At 33.5% G+C, this 24923-nt stretch overlaps 2 long non-coding RNA genes across 2 annotated transcripts; both read right to left on the minus strand.

Annotated features, from left to right (window-relative positions):
• Positions 1-379: 379 nt before the first annotated feature.
• On the minus strand, positions 380-8439 carry LOC133198582 (uncharacterized). The gene is made up of 3 exons (XR_009722503.1): positions 8350-8439; positions 587-683; positions 380-480 (listed from the first exon to the last, which is right to left on the minus strand). It is a non-coding gene; the product is annotated as an uncharacterized LOC133198582 (long non-coding RNA).
• A 6979-nt stretch (positions 8440-15418) lies between these two features.
• Positions 15419-16896, minus strand: LOC133198686 (uncharacterized). The gene is made up of 4 exons (XR_009722546.1): positions 16839-16896; positions 16145-16241; positions 15772-15919; positions 15419-15482 (listed from the first exon to the last, which is right to left on the minus strand). It is a non-coding gene; the product is annotated as an uncharacterized LOC133198686 (long non-coding RNA).
• Positions 16897-24923: the final 8027 nt, after the last annotated feature.

Below are 24923 nucleotides of genomic sequence, written 5' to 3' on the forward strand. Positions count from 1 at the left end.
AGCTTTTCTCTGCAAAATTTTCATGTTTACGATTTACAATAAACTGATTTCATTTACATTTCCAGATTATACATATATATATATTGAAAATGAACATTGAACAAATTGTATGAAATATATATTATACCTAAGCTTTCATTTCAAGCAATATAACAATTACTTCATATTGTTTGATGAGCTTAGGCAGCATTAACTTTTTTCGAGCATATTTCACAGCAAAATATTACAAGTGTGAGTCAAAACCAAGTTTGACAACAGAGTAGTGGAAACATTAAAAATAACTAATATCAGCAATTTCACATATGATTCCGTAGCTCAGTTGGTAGAATGTCAGCTCGGTAAGTGAAAGGCCTGGACTCGATCCCTGGAACGTGACGTACATAAGGCATGTATTAGGTAGCAACTGTTCCTTCTGCAAACACTCAGCATTTGAAGTGAAAGTTGTGGGGTTGTTCGGATGAGACCATTATCCTCGAACATCTACATTATAAAAATAGGTCATGTGTCACAGTATATGCTGGCTAAAAGAAGATTTCAAAGAATATTTCACTCTAATTGAGATGTCACTGAATTAATTAATACACACCAGCAGCAAGCTTTACATTTGCAGCCCAAATTCTGTCATACCTCTTCCCAGTTGGTATATTGTTTACCAGCTTGCAGGATGTATTACTGCAAGGTATCTGCAAATGCACAAAATTGCATTCAATATTACACCACGAGTGCTCAATGAATGGAAATAATATCTATCTATCTATCTATCTATCTATCTATCTATCTATATATATATATATATATAAACACTTTAAAACACTTTTTGAAATATTTCAACCGTGTTACCGGCCTTCATCAGTTGTGTTTATTTAAATGCATAGCAACTAACGTTGAACAACGTATTATGACGTCACAATGTACATACAATAGAAAGACAACGTCATGAATCAAAATTGAGCGAAAAACATCTGAAAAGATTGCGAGAGTTGCAAAAGTAATCAAAGAGACTTTAGATATACAGTACCAACCAGACCCAACCTGACACCCAAGCAGTCCCAGAAAGCAGTCCCCAGGACTGCTTTGGGACTGCTCTGGGACCGCTGTGGGACTGCTCTAGAAAGCAGACCCAGCAGTCCCTGGGACTGCTTTCTGGGACTGCTTTGTTCACCCATGCGTGAAAATGATTCTGAGTGACAAGAAAGCCCCGCCCCTTGTGTATTCTGAATATACAGGTTTCATTTTGTACAGTAGTTTTGTTTACATTCAGCAGAGAAGTTGTAAAAGAAAATTAATCAACAAGAATTTTCCAAAAAATTAACAAATACTGTTAGCTACTGAAAGATACATATGTATACATGTACGTCAACCGCCGATTTCGCACCTTGGCAGTGTAAAATCAATTAGAAAAATTAATTAAATGTTGGTTATAATAAAAAGTTGGTTTGCCAGTTTAAAAAGCAGAAGTTTTTTAATCTGTGTATTTAATATAAATGCAGGTGTTTGAAACTAAATGATTTATATAATTAATAAAAGCTGTTAAATTTTGTACTTAAATTTTACATTATTCTTTGTCCTAAAGGAGGACACAATCACGGCATTAAAGTTTTAAAAAAATTTCAAAGCTATATAAATGCTGCACTGGAAAGTAATTATTTTTAGACTGTAAAGGCAGATATCACGGGAAAAAAATCAATTCCTTTTTTTTTTACCGCTTAAAAATAAAATCTAATAATTAATTCAAATAAGGAATATTTTTCTTTTTGTATGAAATAATCTCCCGTCATATAAACATCCTGAGCAATTATTCGTCGATTTTTGTCCCGGATTCCGGATTTATTTTTAACTTATAAAAAAGTTTTAATAAATATATAAAATTATTTTTTAAAATAAATATGGTTGAAAATATCGAAATGTGTGTTTTATGTCTTACTTCTTTTTGTGTACGTTTGATGAAAAACAAGATACACGTAACAACTGCATAGTCTGGCCGATTAAAAGCCGTACACGGTGTATAAAATGTGTAAACACTGGCTAAGTTTTCAATCGCCTTTGGGCATGAATAGCAGACATTTCACGCGTGTTATTTGGGTATCAGTGTTACACATCACTGACCATACTGGTCAACAATGACATTTATTTCGTTCTTCAAACTGCAAAACTCTTGTTTTAATAAACGTGGTTTAAATATTTCAGGATTATTTAATTTCTTAAACTGTTAAATATCTGAGATATTGTCACTTGCCTGATTTACATGTACATGCACACTGATTCAAGGGCTGAGGAAATATTTTGGTGAAATTGTTTTAAGTTGCGTAAAGATTCTTACAATAATTATATCGACAAGTCAATGAAAATGATAACCAGAATATATTAGTAAGCAAAATTTGATAAAGAATTAACTGTCATCAGATTCATGTTACACATGTATATTTTCTGAAGCTTCAACGTCAATGAAAAACATAATACGGAGTAATATGGGAATCAGCCTTGCTCTATAATTGTAGGATCTACATGTATTTCAAAGTCATTGAATTCTAGTCTAAAAATAAGTCATTCATTTTATTAAGCACATGATTAATTTTCTAGAAAAAAATATGTGCAGTAACCATTGTCAATAAATAAGATTTAATAAAAATGCAATGGTTTAATTTGGTTTCAAATTAATATACTACAGATGTAATTACAGTTTGAGTGTGAAAGTCTTTTTTTTTTTGATATAATTATTTATTTCTTATATATACTGCAGTTTTGTTAATTATTCAGAAATAATTGTCACATAAGAATTGTAAATATACTGTACATGTAACATGACTAACACTTTTTTCGCCTAAAAAAGAAGTGCATCATTAAATTTCAACTGCCTTTATATTACTGACATTGTTTGTTGATACACTGTGTAATCTCAGTTTTGACTGAGCTCCGCCCATCAAATTATTAACCCCGGCTACTGGGACTGCTTTTTGGGACTGCTGGGGTTGCTTTCTGGGACTGCTGGGACCGCTGTGGGACTGCTCTGGGACCGCACTGGGACTGCTTTAGCAGTCCCAGAAAGCAGTCTCCGGGACTATATATATATATATATATATATATATATACACTAGTATATGTGTGTGTGTGTGTCATTTTATTTCTCATATCAATATTTTATACTAAAACCATAATAATAACAAGAGGCCCACCGGCCTCCTCGGTCACCTGCCTACCACTTGCCCAAAGGGCAAGAAAATTACTATAGCTTTCAAATCACCTACATCCATTTCAAAACTATTCCAAACATGTCCAATTTTTTTATTGTAATCAATATAATTGAACAAATAATTCACTGTTAATTGAGTTTTATTTCCTCTAAAAAAGTAGTTAGATTTTTCTGTATTAAAAAAATTCTTGATAATATCTCTTTAAAAGTGAAGCTACCCCTTAATTTAGACAAGATTGAATCCCTTCAACCTTATAAGGATGCTTTGTGGCAAGTCTGGTTGAAATTGGCCACATAGTTTGGAGAAGTTATGAATGGATGACGCACACACCTACAGAAATAGGTTACCTGAGTAACACAGGTGACCTAAAAATTATAGATTCTTATCTATGCCCACATTTATTTGTCTTTGCTCTAGTTTTTATTTATATGTATTCAAATAACTAGAAATAGCGTTGAACTAAAATTAGGCATCTTCGCTAGCCAAGGGTTCCCGATCTGAAATCTTCTCTACAACCCAAGGGTTGTAGAGTAGATTTCGGATCGGAAACCCTTGGCTAGCGAAGGGTTGTAGAGTAGATTTCAGATCGGAAACCCTTGGCTAGCGAAGATGAAATTAGGAGATATCCATATTCTGTGGGATATTGGTTTCATGATAAACATTCTTTGATCACTGCTAGTTATGCTGTCGTTCGGTGTTTCACTTAGTACATCATTAAACAAGAGGCCCATGGGCCACATCGCTCACCTGAGCATTGTGGCTAGGAAAAAAGCAAAACTCAGTTCAGTATTGAAAAGCTTACATGCATAAATGGTCCCGACCTACCCTTAAAAAGGGGGGGGGGGTTGGGTTGAGGGTATGATTTGAACAAAATTGAATCTACACTAACTAAGGATGCTTACAAATTTCTTTGACTAACTGTGGCTTCTTTTCCTAGAAGTTTAAACTTTCATTGTTGTCCCACCCTACCCCCGGGGGTCATGATTTGAATAAATCTACACTATCTGAGGATGCTTCCATATAAATATGACCAATCACGGCTTTGCTGTTCTTGAGAAGAAGATTTTTAAAGATTTCTCCTATATACTCCTATACAAAACTTGGATCGTCCATTGTAGCCCCCACCAAACCCCTGGGGGTCATGAATTGAACAAATTTGAATTTACACCACCCGTGGATGCTTCCATATAAATATGACCAATCATGGCTTTGCTGTTCTTGAGAAGAAGATTTTTGAAGATTTTTCCTACAGTACCTACCGGACACAACCTAACACCAGAGCGAACCCAAAGCGCACTCCGGGTTCGCTTCCTGGGTTCGCTGCGGGTCCGCTTTCATAAAATTTGGGACCGCTCTGGGTGCGCTTCGGGTTCGCTCTGCGTTCGCTTGAGCGAACCCGGCGTTCGCTTTCCGGGTTCGCTTTACGCACTCATGCGTGAAGCGGACCCCGCTTTAATCTTGCCACCAGTAAGCCCCGCCCCTTGTATATTCCAAATACAGTAGTGAAATCGATCATTACTGTTTTTATGGCGATCAAACATGTACATGTAAGTGACAATATGGAGAACGTTGATAAATTTTCAAGGATTTTACCGTACATTCGACGTAGAATTATCACTTTTATTTTTCTTAACTTACAAGCTAAGTATATCTCGAAAGAAAAAGAAGAAAAGGTGTTAAATTTATTTTCGATGTATCGGATGGAGTGAAATTGATGAGTATCTTAATTAAAAAAAAGCTTTCAAATTCACTTGTTTATATTATTCATGCGTTTTAAAATAAGTTGGAACTTCCAGATGTAATTGCAATTGCTAAATCGTAATTTAAATGTTTGAAAGACAAACAACTGAATTACGATCTTATCTATGACATAGCTGAGACATACTGTACACGTAAAATGTTAAGTTTTCATATTTAGCAGTTTATATTTAAGCTAGGTTGTCGTCCATTACATGTACATGTAGGTCGTGATAATCACTAAAAATTCTCATACAGTGTAACTAGAGTTTCGTTTCACAGATCATTTATAATTTACTTCCATGCTATAAATCATTGTTTTATAACGGAAGACTTAAAAAAAACAATCAAAAAGCCAAAACAAACAAACAAACAAAAACTGCTTACTGATCCTCTGATAAGAATATATTATTTTTTTAAGTTGTTTTCAAATACATGTAAATGATCACTTGAATAGTTTGTGTTCCTTACTGGTTCATGAACCCCCCCCCCCCCGCCCCACTACATAAATGTACATGCTGGAGCGGCATGTTAACAAACAAAATTCTAAATGTTTAAAAATGAATAAAAACAAGAAAGAAAACAAACAAAACAAGAATTCAAGAACTGTAAACTCACATGATTAAGTAGATGAAATTAAGATAATAACGCCCGATTTGTTTTTAATTGTATTATTTCGATGAGCCCCCCCCCCCCCCTTCTCCGTACTCGAATTGTTTTCTATGGGCCGGTTGTAGCGATTTTAATTTCAAATAATATACAGTGTTCTCTCTCTCTCTCGTAAAGTTATTTTACTGATTTTCAGCATTCAGGCGGCAGAAAATTACATGAACATCTACTTTTTATGCAACGTACCAAAGAACTATGACGTTTCCAAATTCAAAAAAAGAAAATAAGAATAATAATTGAATTTCTCATTGATAACGTGTCCAGACGAGGTACAGGTAACTTAAGGGGCAGTAGGGGGAGTATATACTCAGGTATACCGTGGCCATGGAGACAGTATTCATCCAGCTAGCAGGTGTCAATTAAAAAAAAACACCGCAATTGCCCTTAGCACCCGCAATATCTTCGAAACAGGTGGATGATTACCGACACGTGATGACCTTGGCTTCTCTTTAAAACTATAATAATTAAAGTGTTAAAATTAAATAATAATGACAATTACAAAGTTCAAATACAGTACCTATGTAATGAAAAAATATATGTGCGTTTTCGTATTAAGGTATCTTTGCAAGTTCAATTTACTAATGTTGGAATTACGTGTACTTTTCATGCTTCATGCACAAGTACGAAACGTACCCGAGTAGTATTTTTTTTATATCCATATAGAGTATTTCGAAAATTACATGTAGTACCTGTAAGAGGTTCGTGAACATGTAAACCTGTATAATTATATACATCGAAGCGATTTTTTTTTATTATTATTTTTTTTTTTTTTGACTGACTTGCAAATAGTTACAAAAATTCAAAAAACATACAATGTAAGGTCTACATGTAGGATAATTAAAGTTGACAAAATAATCTTTTCCTATATACAAGTATTTAAATCAAGCTATTTATTAAATTATGGTAAAAGTTAATTAAAAAATATCATAGTAGTTAAAAAAAATGAGATTTTTTTCCCTCCAATTTACGTATTGACATAATGCCCATTTATACTGTACAATGTACATTTAATTTTTTTTTTTTAATGATCAATTATTAAGATCGATAATTTCGATGTTGATCTGGATAAATTAAAACGTGCATGTAAATTGAAATAATGAATAAAAAATAATTAAATTAAAGCACGTACATGTTTTTATACTGTATCTTGAGATAATAAAATTCTATAATTTATCGAAGACCGGTTTTTTTTTCTGTTTTTTTTTAGTAACAATTGTTATAACCATTATTATCTTCTTTTTTCTATTATGAATTAAAGTACTTGTCTGACAAATTTACGCAATGTATATTTATATATTAATGGACTTTAAAAATATAAAGAAAATAAATATGTGGCTTGTACGATGTTTTCATTACAAACTGGCATGTTGACTGGTCGATGCGCTGATGGTCAACGCATTTTATCACTTATTCTGATTGACAGATCTATTCGGCTTGTTGATTGGTCGACGCGCTGATAAGTTAATTGCTAATCCTGATTGACAGCTCTGTTACGCAACACCGAACGCGCGTTCGCTTTCTGGGACCGCTACTGAATTTGGAGTTCGCTTTCAGCGTTCGCTCTGGGTTCGCTCGGGGTCAGCACTAGCGGACCTCAAGCGAACCCAGAGAGCGAACCCAGGGTGCGCTCTGGGTTCGCTTTCTGTTAGGTTGTGTCTGGTCGGTACTGTATATATACTCCTATGAAAACTATGATTGTCCATCGTAGCCCCCACCCAACCCCTGGGGCTCATGATTTGAACAAATTTGAATGTACACCACCCGTGGATGCTTCCATATAAATATGACCAATCATGGCTTTGCTGTTCTTGAGAAGAAGATTTTTGAAGATTTTTCCTATATACTCCTATGAAAACTATGATCGTCCATTGTAGTCCCACCCAACCCCTGGGGGTCATGAATTGAACAAATTTGAATCTACACCACCTGAGGATGCATCCATATAAATATGACCAATCTTGGCTTTGCTGATCTTGAGAAGAAGATTTTTGAAGATTTTTCCTATATACTCTTTTGTTAAACTATGATCGTCCATTGTAGCCCCACCCTACCCCCGGGGGTCATCATTTGAACAAATTTGAATCTACACCACATGAGGATGCTTTCAGATAAATATGACCAATCATGGCTTTGTTGTTCTTGAGAAAAACATTTTTAAAGATTTTTCCTATATACACCTATGTAAAAATATGATCGTCCATTGTGGCCTCACCCTACTCCCAGGGGTCATGATTTGAACAAACTTTAATCTACACTACCTGACGATGATTCCACATGAGTTTCATCTTTCCTGGCCCATTGCTTCTTGAGAAGAAGATTTTTAAAAGATGCCATTAATTTTTCACTATTTTGTAATTATCTCCCCTTGGAAGAGGGCATGGCCCTTTATTTGAACAAATTTGAATTCCCTCCACCCAAGAATACTCTGTGCCAAGTTTGGTTGAAATTGGCCCCGTGGTTCTGGAGAAGAAGATGAAATTGTGAAAAGCTAACGACAACGACAGACAACGGACAAATTTTGATCAGAAAAGCTCACTTGAGCCTTTGGCTCAGGTGAGCTAATAAAATGTACATTCAATTCGCATTAATTACAATAAATGGCCAAATTATGCTAGAGCAATCTTTGTAAGACTATATACAGACTTGTAAGGCAAACTAAACAGCCAATTTGTTTTAACTTGTAATGTAAGGCAAGCCTTACTACATGTATGTGTACCGGCTTATATGGATAAATATAAAAAAATAAAAATACCTTTAAAATGGCAGAGAGATCGTATGTTTGAATTGTGGTTGAAAGCGCCTACTGAAGAGGGAGACCACACTTCTGGCAGGCTTGTAAGACACCAAGCTCCACAATTCTCCAACCCTCTGTCCATCCAATGCTTTTGCATGAGCTGGTACAATCTTTTCATGATCCACAACTTGAAAATTGGGAGTGCCACACCCTTCATCTATTGGATATTTATTTAAAAATAAACTTGAAGTACTTTTTAAGATTTGAGATATATTTTCAAATGTAATTTGTGTATAAAACAAAAACTGCATGCATTCCATTAGCTCAAGATTTGATACTTAACCGATACTGATACAGAACTGGTTATCTTTTTTCATACTTGTATGTAAAATTTTCTGTAATGAATTTAATATATAAATATTTTAACATTAAGTTTCCTGCCGTTTGACCCAAAGTATACCGATATGACCTCGAATGTGATCCTGACTTTCACTATGAATTTACTTTGAATTTATTTGACTTTCCAATCAAACTTTCTATGGAAGTTATTAATAAATCACAAGAAATTGTGTTGTCAAGTGATCTTGAAATAAGACCCCTTAACGTAAAAAAAAAAAATATGTTAACTTTATGCAGATCAACATTTTTTTTCCACACAACAACCCTAACATTACTTCTTTCATATGTACATTTGTATCCCTTATCAATCCTCACAGTGTATATAAATAAAGATAAAGGAATTAATCTGTAATAAAATTACAGCATTAAAATCCTTTTGCAATGCAAGTTTAACTTTGATGGTCAATTAAAGTTTAACATTTGACTTGTTTACCAATTTTACACTGCACTAAATGCCCATGGTGGTGACCCATGCAGTATTGACATGTTTTTGTTCGAAGTTCCTACACAATTTGAATTAATAATTAGTATTATGAATCAAATTCATTCAATTTTAAAGACATATTTTCCAACAGAAAATCTCTCCTATTCATACCTGGGTCTGAACTTACAAGTGTATGAGTTGAACGCTAGTGCTACCCACATGTGGGGGGGGGGGGGGGGGGCAGATGGCTCAACGAAGAATCCTTATGATATCACTTGGCATTTAAAAGTTTATCAACTTGCACAAATATTGATTAATTCAATAAAATATCTCCGAACTTTACAGATTAGTTTACTTGCAATCTCCGAGCATTTTGTTTACATAAATGCCGGGGCTACGTACTTTCTATTTCACAACGGGGAATAACTCTAATCAAAAGAAAGGACTTCTTGAAGAAAAAATGTTATCATCAAAAGCAACATGAATCACTTAATCGCTCAAAATTTCTTGATACGGCTGATTCCTTGTTAATATATGAATTCCAACAACATTTTTATTATGGCTAGTAACATTTACACAGTCTGAGATCGATTAGGGATATGTAATTTTTAGCCTTCGTAACCGTCGTTTGATGGACTAGGCCTACATTAGGATTTGCCGCTTTTCTTACCGGTTTTTGAACACATATGGTCACTATGACACCGCATCCACCTGTGCCTCTGGTCTTCTGACTGGTTTTTGTACAAAAAATTCCGTTTGCGGGTGGCAAAGCCGCCCTTTGCATGTCCCATTTTCTCTCGTCTGTCAGTTCGGGAAATCGCGCGTTGTAGTTACTATGAAGATCGGAAACGGGTCAGTTGTCGTAATAAAAACAAGACGTACTCGTTGGCAATGCAGATAATTTTAAATCGTATTTTTATCGAAAAAATATATGCAGGAAAGGTACATGCACAGCTATATTAATTATTTAATGTTTCATACACTTCAACTGACGTTACATTGAATGCAACTTTCATTCCACTTTGTGTTAAAAAAGCTCACAATCATTCAATCTTAAGTATGAAGTACATGTAGAAAATCTTATATTTTGTTATATTGTAGTACAAACGCTTTTACTAAATGTTTAGTAATGATAACATATTGAAACTGCATCAAAACGAGTATGTTCTTTGAATAAATATTTTGACATTAGAAAACAGAGTGGCAAAGCTTTGAACTTGCTTTTATGGTACTTGAATACATGAACTAAACACTGCATTATGTAAGGAAAATTTGGCAACAAAATGTATATACAATATTAAACAATAATGTATGAAGTATTTTTTTTCTTCTAATTTTCTTAACATTGTTACATGTATTATTTATGTGCCTTTATTACTTTTACTTACTTTATTAATAAAAGTCTAGATATTTAGTTTTCCTGAGCTTGTTAAATATTTTATTGTGTAATTTCGTTATTTTAAAATCGACGGAAGAAGGAGGGGAAAAACCGTTTTTGTGTATAAAGGGTAATTCTGTGCATTCAAATTACACCTCAAAAGTCAGAAAAGTCCTTGCAGTCTTTAAGTTAATCTACATCAACTTTTATATCGGCAATTCACCCTTCGCGGAAGCTCAGTCGGTAGAGCGCTCGCTCCGTGATCAGGAGGTCGTGAGTTCGAATCTCGGCCGCGACTGACCTAAGTACGATAAAAATGTGTAACAACTGTTTCTTCGCCATGCGCTCGGCACTTTGGAGTGAAAGTTGCGGGTCCTTCGGATGAGACCTTAAAAACCGAGGCCCCGTGTCACGGCATGCGTTGGCACGATAAAGATCCCTCACTGCTCAATGATCCTGAGTGCCGAGTTGAGGTAAAAATTTGAGGCCTTCACCGGTATATGGTGACGTCTCTACATGAATGAAAAATTCTCGAATGAGACGTTAAACATTCAATCAATCAATCATATATTGGTAACGCCGGGGGTCAATAGAATAATCAGCGTGTCTTGGAATATATTTATATCGCTTGGAAGAGAGAAGAAAGACAGGTAATGTATTTTTCGGTATTTTAACATGTATTAACAAGGGCCAAAGGACCTGAGTGCAATACAACACCGTTCAGGATCCACAGAAGTAAAAAACAAAATTAACTGATAGATGAAGCTATGTTACCCACTTTTGTAACTTTCGAGACCTGAGTTATCTTCTTGGAATCTTACTTGGTCTTCCCAAGTGTTACAGGGATGATAATGAACTTGCCTCACTGCTTGAAAAAACACCTTTACAAAACTTTACTTGCAAAGTAAATCTCTTTAAAGGTGCTCAAAAAAAGCAAGGTCATCTTTGTATTAACTTTACAAAAAGTAAAGGTGAAAAGGTAACCTTTACTTAAACGAAAAGGTAATTAAATTTAACCTTTCACCTTTAATGCTGCATTAAAGTTGATATATATATATATATATATATATATATATATATATATATATATATATATATATATATACATTTGTGGTATCTCTCTATTATATAAACATGCAGAGAGCAAATATCTTCATACCTGTATGAAGTTTTTCGAAGGTCATAGGTCATTACGTGACCTAATCACACAGCGCAGTAATATCTACATAAAAAGACTTACTCCACTAAGCAATATAGCATGTTTTTCATGCATAAAAATGTACAAAATACGCAAGTAAAATAATAATAATTTTATTTACAATGTAAACGAGTATTTAATACAGTTCTTGATCGATTTTACATAGAGAATAGAAAACTACGTGTTATAAGTTTCATGTCTGAGCTGCATAGCCTCAACGTTTACCCTTATTTTTCTCGCAGACCTCTGAATGCTATAATTTTTTTTCCATTAAACTTCACTCACAATAAATTTGAAAATCTGTTGAAAAATATCAATGTAATGCAATCACGCCACAAACAGCTGACAAACACTGCACTTTGGAAATTCGGTAGGCACACCTCCATCATCGAGATCGTTGTGACGTTGTCTTTAACAATGTAAGCTGTCGCCAGTGTCAACATCATAAATTAATAAATATGCCTTACTGAAATCGTAGATTTTATGTTTTTGATCAAAGTTTGTACTTGATTTCAAGTTATCTGGTCCGGACAAGTGTCAGTTCAAGTGTCTCCATCCATCCCTTTCCGACCGAAATTCCTCCAACTTTTTATTATCAAACATCGGACGTGTTTCTTGTGTTTTTTAAACATCGAATATGGATTCTCATGAATACAAAAATTCCCAGATACCAATATGCTCACTATAATTGATCACAAGTAGCCTTTCACAGAATATTCCCTTCAAAACAGAATCCTTTGCCAGATGAATTTGAAGCGTAACCGCTTTTCAAGCCGATTTACAACTAGCGTGATTTGTCAAAATCTACGACGTACAGTTAGTGCAATATTTATATTCGATTACATTCGATTGTCCGTCTCAAATGTATATATAAGTAATAAATAACAAGTTTAAAAACTTCAATGGGAATTGAAGTGGGTCGGTACGTGATCAAATCTTCTGAGAAGGCCTTCGGCCTTCACAGGATTTGATCACGTGACCGACCCACTTCAATTCCCATTGAAGTTTTTAAACTTGTTATTTATTTCTTAAATATATATGAAACTTTTTTAAATCCTTATTTAAATACTGGCCTTTGTTTAATACACTCTACTTAAGATTTCAACAAATGGTTTTTGACTTTTAAAATAAATAGGTACCTGATGTGTCTATTGTGATACCCCAGGCAATTTTTGTTAAACTCGATCTTACTAAAAATACACTAATTTTCAAGCGTTATACCAATTTCCAGTTGTATTTAGTATTAGAGATTGTCATCTACAAAATATAAAAATTTATACTATTTTTGTATACTGTAGACGGACAATCAAAAATGTAAAAATGGTATCAGATATCAGAATATAGATATAATAAACTTTAAAATTCCCTATGACTCTACCTTTAACTTATCTGATTAGCTGATATCTGATAGATAGAGAACTCTTTTTTATTTGCTTTTAGTGTAGATATATTGAAACCTTTTCTGTTATAATTTCTGCTTCATAAATATCTACCAAAAACAGTTATAAACATTAGAAGATTACATCTTTTACTTGAACAGGCAATAAAATGACAAAGAATAAAATTAAAAAGGTTAAAATACAATACAATATTATTTATCCTTTATGGTGGATGTACATGTGTTAAAACTTTGCAGTTTAAATGGAATTAAAATGCCAAACTCAGTTATTACTCAAGATCACTGACGAGAAACTACACAACATAAATCAGGCAAAGTACTAGTATTTCCAACTTAAACTATTAAAGGCTATCTAATGAGTATTTATGTACAGGTTAATAATGTTGACATCTTGTAAGCATAATGGTGCAATTTACATATTCACAACATAAACAAAATTGCTTAAACACCTATTAGAATATAGGTTCAGATGTAGTTTTGCAAGATGAATAAGTAAATGCATGTGTCCATCTTCACGCAGTGAGCCTGTTTGAGCTTGACTTTATACTTGGACTAAATGTTACATGTATTGTGTCTGTGGTAGGAGATTATGTTTGCATACGTGTTCATCTTCACACACACCGTTCACGGTAGCTCAGTCGGTAGAGCGCTCGCTCCGTGATCGGGAGGTCGTGAGTTCGAATCTCGGCCGCGACTGACCTAAGTCGATAAAAAATGGGTAGCAACTGTTCCTTCGCCATGCGCTCGGCACTTTGAAGTGAAAGTTGCGGGTCCTTCGGATGAGACCTTAAAAACCGAGGCCCCGTGTCACGGCAGGCGTTGGCACGATAAAGATCTCTCACTGCTCAATGGCCCTGAGTGCCGAGTAAAGGTCAAAATTTGAAGCCCTTCACCGGTATATGGTGACGTCTCTATATGAGTGAAAAATTCTCGAATGGGACGTTAAACAACATACAATCAATCTTCACACGCCTTGGAAAATATGTAATTGGTTGTGGTAGATGCTTGAGTGTTTGCATATGTGTCCAGCTTCACACATTTTCATGCATGTGCTCGACTTCACACGCCTTGGAAAATATGTAACTGGTGTTGTGGAAGATGTTGTATGTTTGCATATGTGTCCAGCTTCACATATTTTCATGCATGTGCTCGACTTCCCACGCCTTGGAAAATATATAACTGGTGTTGTGGAAGATGTTGTATGTTTGCATATGTGTCCAGCTTCACACATTTTCATGTATGTGCTCGACTTCCCACGCCTTGGAAAATATGTAGCTGGTTGTGATAGATGCTTGTGTGTTTGCATATGTGTCCAGCTTCACACATTTTCATGTATGTGCTCGACTTCACAGGTCTTGGAAAATACGTAATTGGTTGTGATAGATGCTTGTGTGTTTGCATATGTGTCCAGCATCACATATTTTCATGTATGTGCTCGACTTCACACGCCTTGGAAAATATGTAATTGATTGTGATAGATGCTTGTGTGTTTGCATATGTGTCCAGCTTCACACATTTTCATGTATGTGCTCGACTTCCCACGCCCTGGAAAATATGTAATTGATTGTGATAGATGCTTGTGTGTTTGCATATGTGTCCAGCTTCACACATTTTCATGTATGTGCTCGACTTCACACGCCCTGGAAAATATGTAATTGGTTGTGATAGATGCTTGTGTGTTTGCATATGTGTCTAGCTTCACACATTTTCATGTAGGTGCTCGACTTCACACGCCTTATAAAATATGTAATTGGTTGTGATAGATGCTTGTGTGTTTGCATATGTGTCCAGCTTCACACATTTTCATGTATGTGCTCGACTTCACACGCCCTGGAAAATATGTAATTGATTGTGATAGATGCTTGTGTGTTTGCATATGTGTCCAGCTTCACACATTTTCATGTATGTGCTCGACTTCACACGCCCTGGAAAATATGTAACTGTGGTTGTGGTAAATGCTGGAGTGTATGCATACGGGTCATGCTTCGCAGAGAGAGAAAAGTTTTGTGTGGTCTTTTCTAGAAGATAATGATAATTTAAGTATACTCCAAATAAATCCTCTAAAGAAATGGATAATCATAATGAGTTACATACTAAGTTCCTCAGTGCACAATATACACAATTTTACTGAAAATTAAACTTGTGCAAAAACTCTCTTGCTGAATAACTTTCATTATTATAAATGCTTGAATGTTCATATATATATTTTCAGATATTTTCTAGTCAGTGTATATATTCTTGATCAAGATGGCATCCACATTTCATTCCCCTCTCTGTCATCTTTTCATGGTCACCAATTAATTCAACAGTAGGCTGGGTACTCAGATCTCTCAGATGTTGGACAAAAGGAGTGCTAATAATAAACATAATCTCCGAAATTATAGAGAATAACATCCATTTCTTTTCCAGGTTTGCATTAATTAGTTATCTTTTGAAATTAAAGCACTTCTGCAATAACCTTGAAAACTTGCCAAGATACTTTAAATGTTTGTAGCATGCTTTAACCACTTTAATTCTATTTTTGGAAGTTTAGAATTATTATAATAGAAAAACAAGTTCAAATATAAAAATAAAATGTAAAAGATCTTAATAATGAAGATTCATTTACACAATGTGATAACACATTGAAGTCAATTCCTCACCTGCCTTGCTCATAATTTATCTTCATAATGGAGTTGATTCTATGATGATCACTTTCAATCATTTAAAAGAACTTCTTCATCTCAAACTATCTGAAGGTCATCCATCTTCCCAACTGCCACTCACCCAAAGTGTACCGAGACTTCTGACCTGTATAATATCCAAATTTAAGATTATAATATTAAAAAATCTCTTCACCATACTGGTCTCTTTAAAAAAAAGTGAGAAAATAATTTAAATACTTTTCTGAAGGTGGAATAATGTAGTGAGTATCTAACAATGTTTAAAAATATTTTGATCTCTGTACAGTGATAATGTATGAAAAAGTGATGCCCCTTGTATTTGAAAAAAAAATTCCATTCTTAAGGACATTACCCAACATGGAAATAATGTACATTTGTCTCTGGCACAACCAAACCACAAGAGACTTTTCCATACTTAGCACCATGCATTAGCTCTCCACTCTTTGTTTCTACAAAAGATAAATTGTGAAAAGGTAATTTTTTCGACAGCTAAGTCGGATTAATTATTTTCCAGTCAGTGATGAACAGAATATTTGATTTCCCTAATGATCAGGGACAGATTATTCATGTTTATCTTAAATGAACAAAGTTTGACTACCCCCCCCCCCATCGCCACTACAAAAGGAGAAAATAAACTGACTCAGAAACTCTTATTTCAGTGAGGTAAAGGGAATAATGGCATAAGACAAGGAAAGATTATTAATCATTTTTTCATTTGAGATGAGAATATATCTTTTAACAGTTTAAACATTTTTGAGGTTAATACATTTTTAACCCCCCCCCCCCCCCGCATCAAACATTAAATAGTCGCCCCTTTATTTAGCTGTCCTAAATCTATAACAAAATTTTTATTATGATTTTTTCCATTTTAATTTATTATATCCTGACACTGATACCACCACTATATAGAAGATGCAACAAATTAAGAGGTGACCCCTCTTCTTCCCTCCCTCCCCTAGATGTTTCGTCTAAATGTAAACGACTGCTGTTCAATATCTTGAAAGACAGAAACAGTTACACACAACAAATAAGCACATTTTTATTACCTTGCAGTCAGTGTCGAGTGACACACGTAAACAACATCCCGCAATCTCTTTGTTTATTCTTGCCTTGGCGGAATTTTGTTGCCTTGTAGACTGGTTCCCATACATTGCAAATGCCCTGAATAAGTCATACGCTTATTAGTTCTGTTTATAAGAGGTAGGGTAAGTCAGGGTAATTTCGACCACCGTTTAATTTCGACCACAGGAACACAGCACCACACAAAGATCTACGGAAGTACTGAGACAAGTTTAATTTATTTGGAATTCAAGAAAACTATTCCTCATATTGTGTTTCCTAATATAATTATTCATCGCAAATATGGTTTGATCAGAGATATAAATAATATTTTTACTATTATTTATGTCTCCAGTTTGACGTTCGAAGTCCCCGTCTTCAGTGCGCTTGATTTGATCAAGGAAATTGTAAACCTATAGGGTTTGAGACAATTATTTTAATCAGAAAATAAACATATTAAACTATTTACAATGTACTTAAGATAGAGTGCACTGACCTATAATCCAATCGGGATATGAAAGTGTAAGACTTTTCCGTAAAAGTAAACAAGCCTGGTAATCGGATTAAGGACAATGTAAGCTACCAGGATGTTTATCTATCTTGGGAAGTCGATACAGGAACAGTACCGGAACATTGCTAAAGTTATCTTAACATTATATTAACTTTTGCACAATACTAGGACGTTGGACTGAAGCTTATTTAAGTTTATGTTTCAATTACAATTTATTTTATAAAATTCCAGGATTTTGTACAAATTTATTGAATAACTTGTTTACTTGAATCTGATTTGTCTATTTCATACGTAATAAGTATTATGTATTGTACATTATAAAATACGATCTACGGCGTACTTCAAGAGAGACGCTAGGAGAGCCACTATACGATCAGCTGTACGACTCACAACTATCAGTAAATAAACTCTTTGCAAACATTTTGGTTTCATTGGCTTACAAAATGCAAGAGAGACAACTCGTACAACCTCTCTTTAAGTTTAACCTTGTTCAACAGTCAACAGCACGAATTAAATTAAAATTGTTTTATTTTTTCTTGAAGTATCTTTAAGTTGCAGAATTTTACAAATTTATATTGGATTTCTCTCAAAATGCACAAGAAACGTCCATTTGATTTTGGTCGAAATTACCCCTACTGATTTTAAGGACGCGGGGTAAATTCGACCACTTATTCTGAAATATGTGATAGTTGTCTTTAACAGCTGTTTAATGCAATGCAGAGTTAGATCTTAAAAATGAAATTAATTATACTGTATATGTACAATATTATGTATTATCTACATGTACATATAACCTTTTATATTTAAAAAAAATATGTCAGATTAATTAACATATGCATGCCTAGCTATATATATCGTCGGGTCGTATGGATATTAGTACTGATCCATTTTAATCTTTTTATTGAGAGAGAGAGAGAGAGACAGAGACGGTATTAATTCTCGGACCATAATTTTTTTTTTTAATGCGACAGGTAGAGTTTACTTGCATTGCAAGAGTTATCTTTCTTTTTGATGTTTGTTGTGGTCGAAATTACCCCAAGTTCGGTCGAAATTAACCCATGCAACATGCTTACTTATTTTTAAACCAATTCATTATTTTTTATGCATTTTTAAATCCTAATGCAGAAAAATATGAAGAAAAAATCAAGTAATTTACTTTGAATCTTTTTTTTAAACTAGTACATTTGAAAACATTCGTGATTTGTGGATTGAAAGCGACAAATCAGCAAAAGTGGTCGAAATTACCCCACTCTACCCTAATATCAGTAATATGTCCCGTTCATTTGACAACCTTTACTTTAAAATACTGAAATATATTTTATCCTATATACAGATGTTTTCCACCTCGGTATTGTGTAATCCTCTTCATCCAAGTCTTCTCGAATTCAAAACGAACGATCTACTTTTAACAGCAACCCAAATATGGCACTGTGTATTCGAATGAATAGCCAATCATTTCAAATCTAGTTGAGCGGGTCTCATCGGTATTTTCTGGTATTTTTGACGAAAATATGCAACTAGTGATCAGTTGAATTGATACCTTTTCATCTACCAGAAGATTTAAGGAGGTTATTGCTTGGAAATCCGAAAACTGCTCGAGCTCCCGGGCTGGCATGCACTGCAGGTTTGTTTACGTATTCAATCTGTTTTCAGCATATATTGTGAAACATTGAAACTGATGAAAGTAAGGAAAAACTATTCTGAATATGTGTTTTAGATAAGTAACTTGATAAATTGGGGATAATATTCCATTTTTTTCTGTAAATGATCATGGATTAAACAAGACCAAGAAAAACAATTCTAGGTCACAGTTTCGGAATGTTTAGCTGTTTACATTAGTGCTAGAAAAAAAAATTTAGAAGCCAGGGGAGGGGCAATCTTCTTAATAGAGGACAAGTTAGGTTATATTTTATAGATATTATTTTGTATTCTAAACCATGTCCATTTTTCAAAAACAGGTACAGTGAAATCAATTATGCAGGTTCTTGAAAAAAGTCATGGATGACAACAATGTATGATTTACCAGACTAATGGATCCCAATGTTTTTTTGATGCTACCTGTACGTATTAGTTTTAAAAAAATCAATAAATAGTATCATAAAAATGTTACTTAAACAATTATTTACATTATCAATTGCTTGACTTGTTCGGGAGTCAGTATAATTATACATTTCTGTTTTCAAAATATATGTTATTACTTTTTCCAGGCTCCAGCTACTCAGCTTACTGTGAGAGAGTTAACACCTTATTGACATATCTTTCATGCAGAAGAAACACTTGAGAAGAGTTCAAGAGTTAAATTTTATAGATGGTAAGTGTTGCTTAGACCTAAAGTATTCTTTAATTGTGAAGAAAACAAACATAAGGGTGTTTGGCAATTCATAACTATTAACTGCGATTGCATTGTGTATTTTTAAAATCATTCTTTGGTATGCTTCAAACTCAAAAGTTTTTATGAAAACATTGACTATATATATCCAGATGTATGAAATGTTTATCAAAGTATAAATTCCATTTTAGCATGTTATCTTCAAAATGAGGGACCTGTCAACTTTTACAATTCCAAGATCAGGAAATAATTCATGAGCAGCAATATGCTACTGGGAGAAAGGTACATCCTTAACCATAAATTGAATATCATACTATAGCTCTATAAGCAGCAACTATTGGTCTTTTTGCTACCTGATGACTAAGAAGGAAAATGGAGTTAACTATATGTGTTCAGTAATTATCCATAGATACTGATGCCAGTACTTTTTCACAAATTATGTTGCAAGTAAGACAAACATTTTCCAATTCTGCAAAAGTATTTTAGCTAGAGAAGATCACGAGAAATCTTATATTACTCCTACATTAGTATATTTTGTAAATAATCCTTTCAAAAGAAAAATTAGGTAATGATAAACAAAGAAATTACAGAGTTATTCAATTTTAATCTTAGGGGTAAGATAAGGGCTAGTGGCCCAGTCCATTTATATCAGAAAATAAGTTAATAGCAACATGTTCCTCTGTTTGTATCTGTCTTCTTTAATAAGATTAACATTGTCTTTTTGGTAAACATAAAGGCTGATATTAATGGTTCAAAATATTTTCTTTTTGAGGTTAAATGTCATGTATGAAATTTTTATCTACATGTATTAATATGGTTGCATCTTGTTTCAATTTTCATTAGTCATGATACTGTGAATACTGATATCACAGTTTATTTGAATTTATAACACAGATGCCTATGAAAATATTCATATTCATGTCACTGAAAATATATATTTTTTTCTTCTTTTAAGGAAAACAATAAAAGACTGCCTGCATGAGAATAAAAGTTTTGGACTCTGAAAAGGAATACAGTACCAACCAGACCCAACCTGACACCTAAGCAGTCCCAGAAAGCAGTCCCCGGGACTGCTTTGGGACTGCTCTGGGACTGCTGTGGGACTGCTCTAGAAAGCAGACCCAGCAGTCCCTGGGACTGCTTTCTGGGACTGCTTTGTTCACTCATGCATGAAAAAGGTTCTGAGTGACATGATAGCTCCGCCCCTTGTGTATTCTGAAATTGCAGGCTCCCTGTTGTTGTTTTGTTTACTTCTAGCAGAGAGGTGTTTAAGATAAAGAATAAAAAAAAAAACCAAGGATTTCTTAGAAATTTTTTAATAAGTAGAGATAGATTTACATGTAATTACCAAATGTCTTCAGGGGCTGTAAATTTACACAATTGTAGTCTAGAATTGATTTAAAAAAATGAAAGTAATTAAAAAGGGAAGAAAGTATTTAAAAAGGGAAGTCAGGAGATGACTTTTATTCCTTAAATTAAACTTTAATACAGGTGTCTGAAAAAAAATATCTAGGCCTATTTAATTAATTAATGCTAATTAAAATACAGGTGTTTAAAAAAAAAAAAATTAGGCCTATTTAATTAATTAATGCTGTCAAATTATGTACTCAATTTTTGCATTAGCACTATTTAGAAAACAAACAAACTTGTCATTACAGTAAGATATTCAGAGGGACATACTGTACTGGATTTTTTTTAAATTGAAAAGGCTAAAACCATGCTAAAAAAGAGCAGGCTATTTTTTTACCGCCCTCAAATAAAACCTAATAATTTTTTAAATGACAATGAAGTAAAATTATTCTACCAGGCCAAAATAAAAAATACCTTTGTTTCCCCTAACGCGACCGACCCAATGAAATCCCGCCGACTGAAAAGTTTTTTTTTATGAAGGTTATTCAATTTTTTTTTAATGTTTATCAACTTTTATAAAATATAATTTCATGAAAACCCGTTCTTATCAGAAATTCAGAATGTATTTTCAAAGCTGCTGTCAGAAAAAAATAAATAGTTATCTACCTACCTACCCACCTTCAGATTCTAGGGTCGGGTTAGGGGAAACAAAGATATTTTTAATGATGGCCCCATTCTTTAATCATTTAAACAAAGTGAACAATTATTGGGGGATTTATTTATGAATTTGTTTTTGATTTATAAACAAGTTATTAAAAGAGTAAATTTATTAAAAAAAAATAAACACTTGAAAATATTGGGAATTGTGACTTCTTTCTTATTTGTTTTGTGTTTTCCTGGCCAAATAATAAAAAGCAATACAGATGTATAAAATGGTGTCAACACCTGAGGTTTCAATCGCCTTTGGGCATGATTACCAGAAAGTCAATGCATGTTATTTTGGGTATCAGTGTTACACATCACTGAACACGCTGGTCAACAATGACACTAATTTTAATCTATGCACTGCAAAAAATCTTTGTTTCAATAAATGTGTATAAATCTATTTCGGGATTAATTTATTTTGAACATAATCTGAGGGTTCCATTCGCGTGATTTACAGATGTACACTCGAACGTTTATATAATAAGAGTGTTATTGTTTTCTGTTACATAGAGAATCTAACGATCATAATAAAATTGGCAAGTCAGTGAAAATAATCATAACTGAAATATAATACTTGGCAAAATTTAACAAAGAATTTTTCAAAAGCTCCAGTACATAAGAAAAATGTATTCAGAGTATAGTACGGGAATCGGCCTTATTCTATAATTATAAGATTTATTTAAAGCTAGTTCTGATAGAAAATAAATAACTCAAGTTTAATTTTCTATAAAAAAATAAATAAATATGGAAACCAATATCAATCACAGTAAATTAAGAAATTGATTTATTTGGGTGAAAAATTAATATACTACATAACTGATTTTAAATATTCAGGTTATTAGTAGGTGTGAACGTCTTCTTTGTTTAATATTATTTGTTTCTATACGCCTAGTGTTATTTTTTAACAGTTCAGAAATAACTGTCGCATGAGAATTGTAAACATTTGTTGACACTGCTCAGAAAGAAATGCATCATCAATTTCAACTGCCTTTTATAGTTACATTGTTTATTGGTAATCTCATTTCTGAGTAAGCTCCGCCCATTAAATTAATTAACCCCGCCCACTGGGACTGCTTTCTGGGACCGCTGGGACCGCTGTGGGACTGCTCTGGGACCGCTGTGGGACTACTCTGGGACTGCTTTGTGTCAGGTTGGGTCTGGTTGGTACTGTATATATGTGACAAAATATATATTTGGACAGTTGTTGATTTCCACAGAAACGCATGTCGAGTAACAAGAAAGTGGAGCACAGTTTCATGTCAAATCCAAATCTTTAAATTCAAGGATGAACAATTGGTTCTTTATAAAACAGAATGACATGTTTGAAAAGGATTTTGGTGAAATGTACTCTGTCCTGGATACTTATTTATGTGTATGGGATTATATTTGCAGGATAGACTATGAAGTATGAACAACAGATACTGTCAAGAAATTTGATGTTTTTGATTATATGTTTGTATAAAAATGTTTGGTATAGTAATAAACAAAGTTAAAGTCAATCTTTTGTTACTTTGTATATTAGGTATGATGTCCAGACTTCTTTTGCAGTTTCAATTTGGAAGGAAAAGCTTATTTATCATATGCACAAGCTTTATTCAAAGGAATGGAAAACAGTAATTATCTTTTGTGGCTATTAAAGATGTTATTTAATCGAATTTAATATATGTGTAATTATCAAATTTAATGTACCCCAACTACTGTGTTTAATGTTTGTAAATATTAACGTTACTTTTTTGTAAAGTCAAGACAATGTGGGACATTACATCATATTTAAGGACATACGCAACGTAGTTTGAACTTTATTGTCTTTTTCCCTGGAGTTGAAGAGTTCCGATACTTAAAGGAACAGTGTGATACATTTAAATGTCTATATATGATGTTGTACACTTCTTCTAAATCAAGTTTGGATAAACAAAACATCTAGAATATATGTTCAATAATTTTTGTATATTTTTCTTTGAATTATACAAGAATTTTCATCAATTGATATCTTTTCAAAAACTCTGGTAATGCATGCTGATTTTTTGTCTATGAATATCTGATGGCACTATAATATTAAATTAAGAATATCTTGAAAAATTATCAGTAGGCAAGGTACGTTGCGTATGTCCTTAAGTGCATGTAAAGTTAATGTAAAGGTTACCTTTTCCAACTTTTGACTTTTTTCAGAAAAGCCAATTAAAGGCATAGTAAATAGTAAATTTACATTATCTTTACTTGTTTTGTAAAGCCAAATTTTCATGCAGTGCCTAGTGCGTATATATATATATATATATTCAATATATATATATATATTTTTCACTTGCCTCGTGATACAATTACAAGTACACAAAGAGAAATCCCTAATACCTGTATATCTACTTAAGGTGATGCCTCTTTGCTGCACAAACAACAACTTTATGTACTCTATTGCCAACTAAACTCTGACCTCCATAAATTTACCCGGACACTAACTCATTAGTAGTCAAACAGGACATTACAGTGTAATCATTCTACATACATACATACAGCTGGCCTCTTTTGCTACATTAATAATCTTTTTCTCAATCTTTTATACTGCCTTTCATACAATAATCCAATTTTCAGCATGATTTGCTCGTATAAATTTAACATTCTTTTTAATTTTGTTTATATATATATAACATTCTTTTTTTTAATCAAATAACCTGTTAATTAAATTATATGGAAGGATTTCTTGATTTACACAATTTAGCAAAGGGGGAGGGGGGGGGGGGTAACTCTCATTTGCTACACTTATTACAATTTTGTACTCTGTTTGCCTCCTAGATACCCAAGAGCAGAAAGAAAGGTACAAATACTAATTATATTTATACATTGACATTTTTTGCTACATTAATATGTTAGCTTAGCACAGGAGTAGAGAAAACGATTTTCAAAGTATAAATGTTTTTTGCTATATTATTTATACAACCCTGTCCAAACATCAGAACCCCTGACCCAGGGGTTTTGAAATTCAAAACTTTAGAAGAGGCTCATCATAAGTGAAGTTTAATTTGTTTGTTTTAGAAGAGAAGAATTTCTAAGCATTAATTCATTTTAAGTATATAATAAATAATCCCCCTCCCAGGAACAGGTGGAATCAACTATTTTTGTAACTCTCTCTCTCTCGTAATTCACACAATTCTGTTAAAGAAAAGATATTGGTCATTTTGTATA

The sequence above is a fragment of the Saccostrea echinata genome, unplaced genomic scaffold, assembly GCF_033153115.1.
Source record: "Saccostrea echinata isolate AGI-Se365-2 ecotype Australia unplaced genomic scaffold, CSIRO_AGI_Sech_v1 ptg000033l, whole genome shotgun sequence".
Lineage (NCBI taxonomy): Eukaryota > Metazoa > Mollusca > Bivalvia > Ostreida > Ostreidae > Saccostrea > Saccostrea echinata.